The sequence below is a fragment of the Pipistrellus kuhlii genome, unplaced genomic scaffold, assembly GCF_014108245.1.
Source record: "Pipistrellus kuhlii isolate mPipKuh1 unplaced genomic scaffold, mPipKuh1.p scaffold_m20_p_2, whole genome shotgun sequence".
Lineage (NCBI taxonomy): Eukaryota > Metazoa > Chordata > Mammalia > Chiroptera > Vespertilionidae > Pipistrellus > Pipistrellus kuhlii.
The window spans coordinates 45,727,581-45,736,985 of record NW_023425515.1 but is presented as its reverse complement, the minus strand read 5'-3'; the positions used below and the strand labels follow the sequence as shown (position 1 = coordinate 45,736,985).

Here is a 9,405-nt window from a genome sequence, read left to right as displayed (position 1 = left end):
ACATCCTCAGGAAGCCTGCCCTGACTCCTGACCAGGTCTCATCAGACCATCAACCTCTCATTCTTAGCACTTGTGCAATAGTTGTAGTTTTTATATGAATTTGTGTAATTGTTCATGTAATGTCTCTCTTCCAAAGAACTGTGTGCTCCTTGAGGGCAGTAAAGTGATGGTTCTCACCATTGTGCTGAGCCTAGTATTTGGCATATCACTGGTGGGATACATATTTTTTAGTTAGATGAACATGAAACTCAGTGGAGCGGCCGAGGCCAGAAGACACAAGCCATGGGAAGTTCTGGGTAACGGCTGTAGCAACCGCCCAGACAGTGCTGGTCCTTCCGGTGGGCTCCCCTGTCACCATTCGCTGTGCTGTCCACTTCTCAATGAATTTTTTGATGAAGCCATTAAATTAATTGCTTGCTATCATGAGCAGAAGTAAGTGTGGCAGCAATTTTTGTAGTGTAGAGATTGGAGAGCCTACATTCACAGTCCTGAAATGATATAAGAATTTAAAACCTGCAGGCTCAGGAGTTCAAGGAATACGTGCAGCTTGTGTTGCCATTCTTGAAAGAAATGTTGCCATCAAGAAGCTAAGCTGGCCATTTCAGAATCAAACCCATGCTATTTGGGTCCACAGAGAACTGATTCTTAGGAAATGTGTTAATCACAAAAATATAATTGGCCTTTTGAATGTTTTCACACCACAGAAACCTCTAGAAGAATTTCAAGATGTTTATATAGTCAGGGAGTTCATGGATGCAAATCTTTGCCAAGTGATTCAGATGGAACCAAATCATGAAAGACTTGACCTATCAGATGCTGTGTGGAATCAGGCACCTTCGCTCCGCTGGAATTAGTCATCAGGACTTAAAGCCCAGTAATATAGCAATAAAATCAGACTGTACTTCAAAGATTCCTGACCTTGGACTGGCCAGGACTGCAGAAACTAGTTTCATGATGACACCTTACATAGTGTCTCACTACTGCAGAGCACCTGACATCATCCTAGGGACGAGCTAAAAAAAAAAATTAAAAAAAAATAGATAAATAAATTGACATTTGGTCAGTTGTGTGCATCATGGGAGAAATGATCAAAGGTGGTGTTTTGTTTCCAGGTACACATCATATTGATCAGTGGAATAAAATGATTGGACAGCTTGGAACACCATGCCCTGAATTCGCAAAGAAACTACAACCAACAGAACTAAATATGCTGGAAGTAGCTTTGAGAAACTCTTCCCCGATGTGCTTTTCCCTGCTGACTCAGAACACAACAAACATAAAACCAGTCAGGTGAGGGATTTGTTATCCAAAATGATGGATAAGGTAAAGCAAATATGCAATAAATAAATAAATAAACAAACAAACAAACAAACAAATAAATAAATAAATAAATAAAATAATAAATAAACCTGTGGCCAGTTATATTCAGGAATAACTACTGTAAATGATGAACATATTAAAAAGAAACAACACCTCCAACATTGCTACTTGCCAATCCTAATTTAGTTACCGCTATTGGTAGTAATACTACATGACTTTTGGCAAAAGTCCCACCATCTAGATGGCAGAATAACTCAGATCATGTCTTTGAAGATGCTGGGCATCCACAGCCACCCTCTAACTCCTCTGGCCTCACCCAACAAAAGTAAAGTGAAGAGAATATGGCTTTTCCTGGAAATCTGTGGCATACTCGCCATCACATAAAGTCAAGAGGACGCTTCATGAGTAATACACTCAATGCAAATAAGCAGATGATTTGCTTCTCCTGGCTGTGAGCCCATTCTTGTACACACTGAGCTAAGCTCCTCCCGCACGGGCCCCAGGGATGGTCTGGAGCCTGGTCCTTCCTCTCCTGCAGCGCGGACTGGCCTTGCACCTTCTGGTTTCCTGCTGGAGTGGCAGTCAGTTGAGCACCAGCCCAGGTGCTTCTGGCCATTTGCCTCAAGCTGTAGCACAACCATAGCTGTTGGGGGGTTCCAATGCCTCTTTAGATTTCTGTAAGTGACGTGTCCCATGAGCAATAATAGACCGCTCATCTGAAAATAGAAGCACACAGTCGTACATAAGCTATCATTTCCCAAGGACTGTTTCTCCACACCGAGCAGAGCAGGCATAAGTGGTGATTATTCAGTCTGAGTCTTTCATTTTATATATCTGATTTTCAGCCAAACACACAATGTGGATGTTGAGTGGTGTAAACATGGTGCTGCTCCTGACAAGTGATGTAACTGTTTACATTTTATATCTGCAGAATTATTTCTCTACAATGGAACTTTTCTTAAGTAAAATGTCATTGAAGTCGAAAGAAAGAAAGAAAGAAAGAAAGAAAGAAAGAAAGAAAGAAAGAAAGAAAGAAAGAAAAAAAGAAGGAAGGAAGGAAGGAAGGAAGGAAGGAAGGAAGGAAGGAAGGAAGGAAGAAAGAAAGAATATGCACCTGAATGAGTGAATCTCTGTACTTGTTAAGCATCTATTGTCCTGGATCTCTTGAATTAAGCTTGGTGCCTCATGGGGCTGTGCGGTGCTTTGCCAGGGAAAGACGCTCCCCCTGTCCTACACCATTGGGCAGGGATTGCTCCCAGGAAGGTGGGCTCAGGGTGTGTGGCTGCGGTCATGGGAGGAGAAGGTGAGCCTCGGCCCAGAAGGGGCCTGGGCACTGTGATCAGAGCCGAGGGGCAGGGCACTGACGGGGTGGGGTGGGGGTGGGGGGTGGAATTATGTGAGCAGCTGGACACCTGGAGCCCAGGGCTGGTTTCCGTTTCATAAACATGATGATGAGCCAAGTGGTGCAGCTTGAAGTTTATATGTGTGTTTTCATATCTTCGTTGGTCCAGATGGAGATGCCGGCACGGCCACAAATGGTACAAGTTCAAGATGTAAAGTGAGAGTGAACCCGAGGAAGGCCTAGGAGCTCTGAGGAAGGGCGGTCAGCTCTGTGTGGCGATGCAGCGGGGGGAATTTTCAGGACAGAAGCTACGTCACTCGTAGGTGTTTTGCTTATTTATTTCGTTTTTATCTTTTTACCAGATTTATTGCGGTGTATTTTACCTATCATAAAATTCAGCCACTGCCAGTGTATAATTCAATAATTTTCAGTAACATTACAGAGTGGCACAACCATCATCATGAGTCAGTTTTAGAGCATTTTCATCCTCTTGAAAGATCTCAGGTACCATTTACAGTTAATTCCCACCCCCACCCCATCCCTAGGCAGCCACTAACCTACTTTTTGACTCTAAATTTGCAGGGTTATATTTTGAAGGCTAAGAAGTGCCCCTTATTAAGGTAAACGCAGGGAAAGTGGGGAACCTGGGGACACAGCAGTCACTTCTGAACTGGGAAGCTCTGGACACCCAGAAGCACACCTGGTCAGCTAACGCCTCCTCCTTGTCCCTTTGGGCTGCTGGCGTCCTACTTGTTCCTTGCTGGGAGCCATCAGAGTTGATACAAGCAACTCCATCTTAGAAAATACAACTCCATATTGGGAGTTAAGTTTTCAACTCCTCTTACAACTCACAGTCACCAGAGATCATGTGGTGCCCTGCGGCTTGGCCAGAAGCTAAAGATAACCTATCCGTTAACGACACATCCTGCTCCGGAAGATCCCTACAACGTCCCCTCCCTGATCCTCCCTCCCAAAGTTTGCTCCGCCTTGGAATGTCCCTGTGGCAACCTCCCCCTACTGCCTGTGTGTGTGTGTGTGTGTGTGTGTGTGTGTGTGTGTGTGTATATATATATATATATATATATATATATATATATATATATTGCTGCTTCAACAATAAAATTCGAGGCTTTATCAGAACCCTGTCTTGCCTCCATTTCTTCGCGTCTCCTGTCCTCTATCATTCCCTTCTAGGTGCCTCCTCACACCCAAGTTGATCTCCCGCTGGTCGGGACAGTTCCTCAGTCCCCCAGCTCACTCAAGTGGATGCAGCGCTGCCTTTGGCTGTGGAAACACATTCGGCTGTGGATTCTCTGGCCAGGCAGTCGTGGACCAGCCGGCTGGGAAGTCCCTGGAGGCTGCCAGGAGCTCCAGACCACATGGCACAGCCATCTCCCCAGTGGGACACGGGTCTCCCCTCTCTTGCCGTGGTTCTGCCATGGGGATCCTCGTGAGCTCTGCCCACCTTGGACCCAAACATTTTTGCCCTAAAAAATGCGAGTTGTGAGCGGCAAGTTTCTTTAAGGTAACATATTCCTCCCCGATTTCAAAAGTAATGCAAACTATGATCTCACCTGAAGATAACGCCTGCTGCATTTGGGGGTGTGTATTTCCTGTCTCTTGTGTGTTGTCTGGCATTTTGTTGACTTCCATTAAACCTCATAGAGGTGGGGGGCGGGTGTTACATGATGGGCAGCAGCCAGGCTCCTGCTGGTTGGGAGGTCCTGGCCCTGGGGCCCCACTCTGGCTTGGACACCGGCTGCTTCTGGCACTTGGATCCAGTTGTTTAACCTCGATCTGAGTTTTCCCTTCTGACAATGAGCCCGATGCTCCTCTCTGGGGAGAGTCCCTGTGCCTGGAACACTATCTGCTGTGTAAGGGAAGAGAGTCCGCTGGGCAGTGACAGCTCTTACCTCTCTAAGGAGTCTCTGGGCAGCAGGTTGCAACAATCTGAGATAACTCAATTTTTACCGAAGCCACCTCCATTAATCATTTATTAATGACACTCCCAACTGAGGCAATTAAGTGGACCTAGGGTTAAAAAAGGGCCCCGTATTCATTTCACATCTGTCTCATTACCCCGGAGTTCACAGATCCTGTAAATGTAAAATGTAAATGTAAATGTAAAAAACAGACCCAGCCCCTGGCCAGTTACCTCAATTGGTTAGAGTGCTGTCCTGATGAGCCAAGGTTGTGGCAACCAATGAATATGTAAATAAGTGGACCAACAAATCATTCTCTCTCTCTCTCTCTCAAATTAATAAAATTTTAAAACAAAAAGTAAACGAATGAAAAAACCCAAACAAAAGGACTCCATTTGCCCTGGCCAGTGTGGCTCAGTTGTTGGAGCATGATCCTTTCTTTCTCACATCAGATCTCTCTCTCTCTCTCTCTCTCTCTCTCTCTCTCTCTCTCTCTCTCTCTCTCTCTCCCCCCCCCTCTTTCCCTCCTTTCCACTCTCTAAGATAAAAACCAAAATAGAACGAGCTCCTTAAAAAAAATTTTTTTTTAATTTTTTGTATTTTGCATTTCTCTCTGGGTTTGGCTTCAGCCCAAAAGGGAGGCAGCCTCTAGCTTCTGGTGTGTGTGTGTGTGTGTGTGTGTGTGTGTGTGTGTGTGTATGAGAGAGAGAGAGAGAGAGAGAGAGAGAGAGAGAGAGAGAGAGACTCCCAGTGGTTCAGGCTCAAAGAGAGGGTGCCTCACTGTGAAGTCCAAGGAAGCTTTGGGGCTGGGTCGGGGGCTGCCTGAGGAAGGGCAATAGAGTGGCAGTGCAGGGGAGGAGGGGCAGTAGATGGAGAGCTGAAGAGCATGGGATGGTGGGACTTAGTGCAGTGATAGGCACCTTAGGTGTGTGCTCCCATTTAATCACCCCCAAACTCTGTGAGTTATACATCAACATCTGCCTTTTAGACATCAGGAAATTAGGGCTCCGAGAGGCTACGTGACGCTAAAGTCATACAGCTGATGAGCACCAGAGCCGAGTGGCAGTCCAGCTGTGCTGGCCTCAGTGTCCTGGCATTTCCCCTAAGCCACACTGTCAGCACGTCTGCAGCCCCACTTGATTGTTAAAGAATTCCCAGAGAACCTAGCAGGACTGGGTTCCTGCTCAGTGTTCTCTGGGGCAGGCTCTGAAGAGGGAACAGATCCCTGCTCTCCAGCAGCCCTTCCCACAGACACACAGGGTTCCCAGGGGGCTTATGTCCAGCCTGTGTGACTTACACATCTGTGGGCTTCCCTCACCAGAGGGCTGGGAGTCGTCTCCCCTGCCCACCCCACCCCACCCCACCTGGAGCGAAGTGTGTGAGAAAGTGTGGGGCACAGGGGCAGCTAGACCTAGACACGTAGGTGGGGCTGCTCCGTGGAGACGGGGCTGAAGAGTTGGGATGGTGTCTTTCTTGGATGCCAGCTCCTGGGGCAATGGTGCTCCAGGTGAGGGTAACAGATGCTGCCACAGAGTCTCCAGCATTGCAAGTTTGAGGGAACTTGGTGTCCAGATGCTCAGCTCAGGATGATGCTCTTTCCTGAGGCTGGTCTCCCCAGACGCACCTGTATTCACTCTGACCCTTCCCTCACTACAACAAAGAAAACAGAGTCTCATCCTTTAGAAATGGGAAACCTCCCAGGCTATAAACAAAGGGGAGGCTCCATTTAAGGATTAATCAAGCCACCCCAATCCCTCAGGGCACAAAACCTTTCTAGGTCGTATACTTCTTCCTGGCATTAAAAATGGGGACTCTAGTATCAGGCTGGAATATTCTGAATCCATATATATATAAGAGCATGGTGTGGCAATAATAGCGATTTTTAACTCCCCCAATATAATTCTAATGTTTCTGGGGAATATTGTGTTTTTCAAGATACAATGAAAAAAAACAATAAAACTTGTATGTGATGTTTTTCATATTTGTGTGCATTATTCAACAAAGTAGCTAAATGCCATTTTTATCAAATCATATTATAAATTATTTGTTCTATGTATTGACAAACTTCCTGTAAATGTTTCATATTTTCTATCTCTCATTTACAATATGCTGACTGTGGATTAATTGTGTTTTGTTTCATTTTTAAGCAAAATTTGTCTTTTCTTTTCCATTAAATACATAGAAAATTTTGATCATACTGTCCAATAAAATTAATGGAAATATTTATATAATTGATTCCCAAGACCAACACCAGTGTTTAAAATATGCTTTTTATCATATTTCTCACTTCTTAGAAAACTTCTAATTTTGGCTTCACATTGTATTACTTACAAACTTTATAAATGAAATAAATAATCATACATTGAGCTTTTATTTTGTTTTTATAACTTATAAAATAGATTTAATAATTATATTGGGTCAAAATAATGTAAATATGGCCTGATTATTTTTAGGACACTACCTTCTGAGATTTATTCCAAAATTTATTTTCCAGTAGATTTTACCCTATTCCTTTAAATGCTTATCACTTTTCTGAGGAAAAGTAAGCCTGATTTGGTTGATAGGTTGAACAGAAAAACTGGTATGACAATATAGTTGAGTGAGAGATATTTTTCATAAATTGATTAACTAAATTTTCAGTTTTTAGGTATTGTGAAAACATTTAAGGCAAGTGGTAATGTAAAGGCATTTTATAAAAATATTTATTGGCAAAGGTTTAATCAAATTAATAGATTTAGATTTCCCAACCCTCTGAAAATAATGGGTTAAATTAGGTACCTTTAAGGGTAAGGGAAACAGGTTTTATTAATAGTCATTTCATTAGTCTTCATAGACTCTTAGGTATGCCTTCCAAAGGAAAATAGCAAAGCAAAACAGCAGTGGTTTCCAGATGATTTTTTGTCTCATGTTCAGTCCAAGGCATGTGTTCTGGAATCAGTGGCAGTATTTAAATTCTCTCTCTCTCTCTCTCTCTCTCTCTCTCTCTCTCTCTCTCTCTCTCTCTCTCTCAGTGGGTCTGTGGGTGCCATAGGTTACATGTGTGCATGATGCAGCCACGTTCCCTCTAGAATTCTGATGGCTACTGCAGAGGACATTCAGTGCTGTGCTGGTCTGCACAGAATACCCCTCTTCCTGAGTGTACTCTTCTTCGTCCTCCAGCCATGTGTATAGACTACAAAGTGACCACAAATTCTTTTAAGCTCCTTCCAACAAGAATTGGTCAGCTTCCCTATTCTTTAAACCCGAACTTGACTTTTGACTTGCTTTGACCAATAGAATGTGGCAAGAGTGATGTTATGTGGATTCCAAATCTGGGCCTCAAGAGGTGGTATCTGTTCTTGCTACTTTGAGTTCTGCTGTTAAGGGGTTGATGACCCGTAGGGAGGCCCTGGGCAGCAGAACTGAGATACCCTGGCTGATAGCATGCTCAGGGCTTAGCTGTTGCAGAGATGGCTGTTTACAAATATTCACACTCACAGCCCATTCTGTGGGCTTGTTACTGGACAGTGGCTACTCAGCCTGGGACAGTATTTCCTCACTCCCTTTGTGGTCAGGTATGGCCATGTAACTGGCTCTCAGCAGTGAAGTGTGAGCGGAAATGATGTGAGACACCTCTAGGCTGGGCCTTTAGAAGTGGATGGGGCTCCTTCACGTTCTCTTTCCACTTCTGGTGTCTGGAAGCAGAGGACCCAGGTCCCAGGGGACAATGAAGCCACAAGATCCAATGAGCGAGAGTTCCTGGTCACCATGCCAGAAATAGCCCATTAAACACAGTTAAATGGCATCAATTTGCCCAATAAGGATGCCAGCATGTTCCAAGAGTCATAAATAAGCTTTTATTGTGTTAAGACCCTGAGAGTTTAAGATATGCTTAATATCTAGAGCAGGCAACTAATATAAAAGCCCACAATTATAAATTACTCTGTTGGACATTGTTTTTTTTTTTTTAAATATATTTTTACTGATTTTTTTACAGAGAGGAAGGGAGAGAGATAGAGCTAGAAACGTCAATGAGAGAGAAACATCGACCAGCTGCCTCTTGCACACCCCCTACAGGGGATGTGCCTGCAACCAATGTACATGCCCCTGACCGGAATTGAACCTGGGACCTTTCAGTCTGCAGACCGACGCTCTACCACTGAGCCAAACCAGTTTCGGCTCTGTTGGACATTGTTGCAAGCACTTTACACATATTAATCTACTTCACCCTCTCCACAACCCCCCAAAGATGTTCTATTACCCTCACTTTCACAGAGAAGGAAACTCGGACTCAAAGGGGTAAAGTGACTCTTCCAAGGGCACACCTCTGGAATAAAATGGGCTGGGATTTGATCTGGAAAACAGTGTGTTGACCTGTACGCTAGGGTCCTGGTTGCTGACTCGCTGTTGGATGTCAGACCAGCCCCTTTCCTCCATCTGGTTTCCGTTTTCTCATCTATAAGATGGATTGGGGGGGAGGAGGCTACAATCACTGAACTCTCCTGCACAACCAGAAAATCCTTGGTTTCTGTGGTTTGAAACTGAGGCCCGGGTGAATCAGCCATGAGGGAAACCACTGCAGAGCAGGAAGGAAGGTCTCTGCTTCTCAAGCCCCTGGGATCCACCCTGAACCCCTGACTCATGTGTGTGTAGTCAGCGGGTGAGGCGGATGCTGGGCTGACCTGGCAAAAACCTGAGACTGCACTTTCTGTGATTCGGACGACGAGACAAGAAGGTGTGTGATGGCCGCACACGGTGTCTCTCAGTGAATCCCAGGCCTCGCTGGGCATGCCCCCCTCAGCACTGCTGGAAACTGTACCCAGAAACTGTCCCATTGTTGCC

The 9,405-nt window shown here is 44.8% G+C and overlaps 1 pseudogene; it reads left to right on the top strand.

Moving 5' to 3' along the window:
• The first annotated feature begins 284 nt into the window (after nucleotides 1-284).
• LOC118723410 lies at nucleotides 285-1,312 on the top strand (annotated as a pseudogene).
• The last annotated feature ends 8,093 nt before the right edge of the window (nucleotides 1,313-9,405 follow it).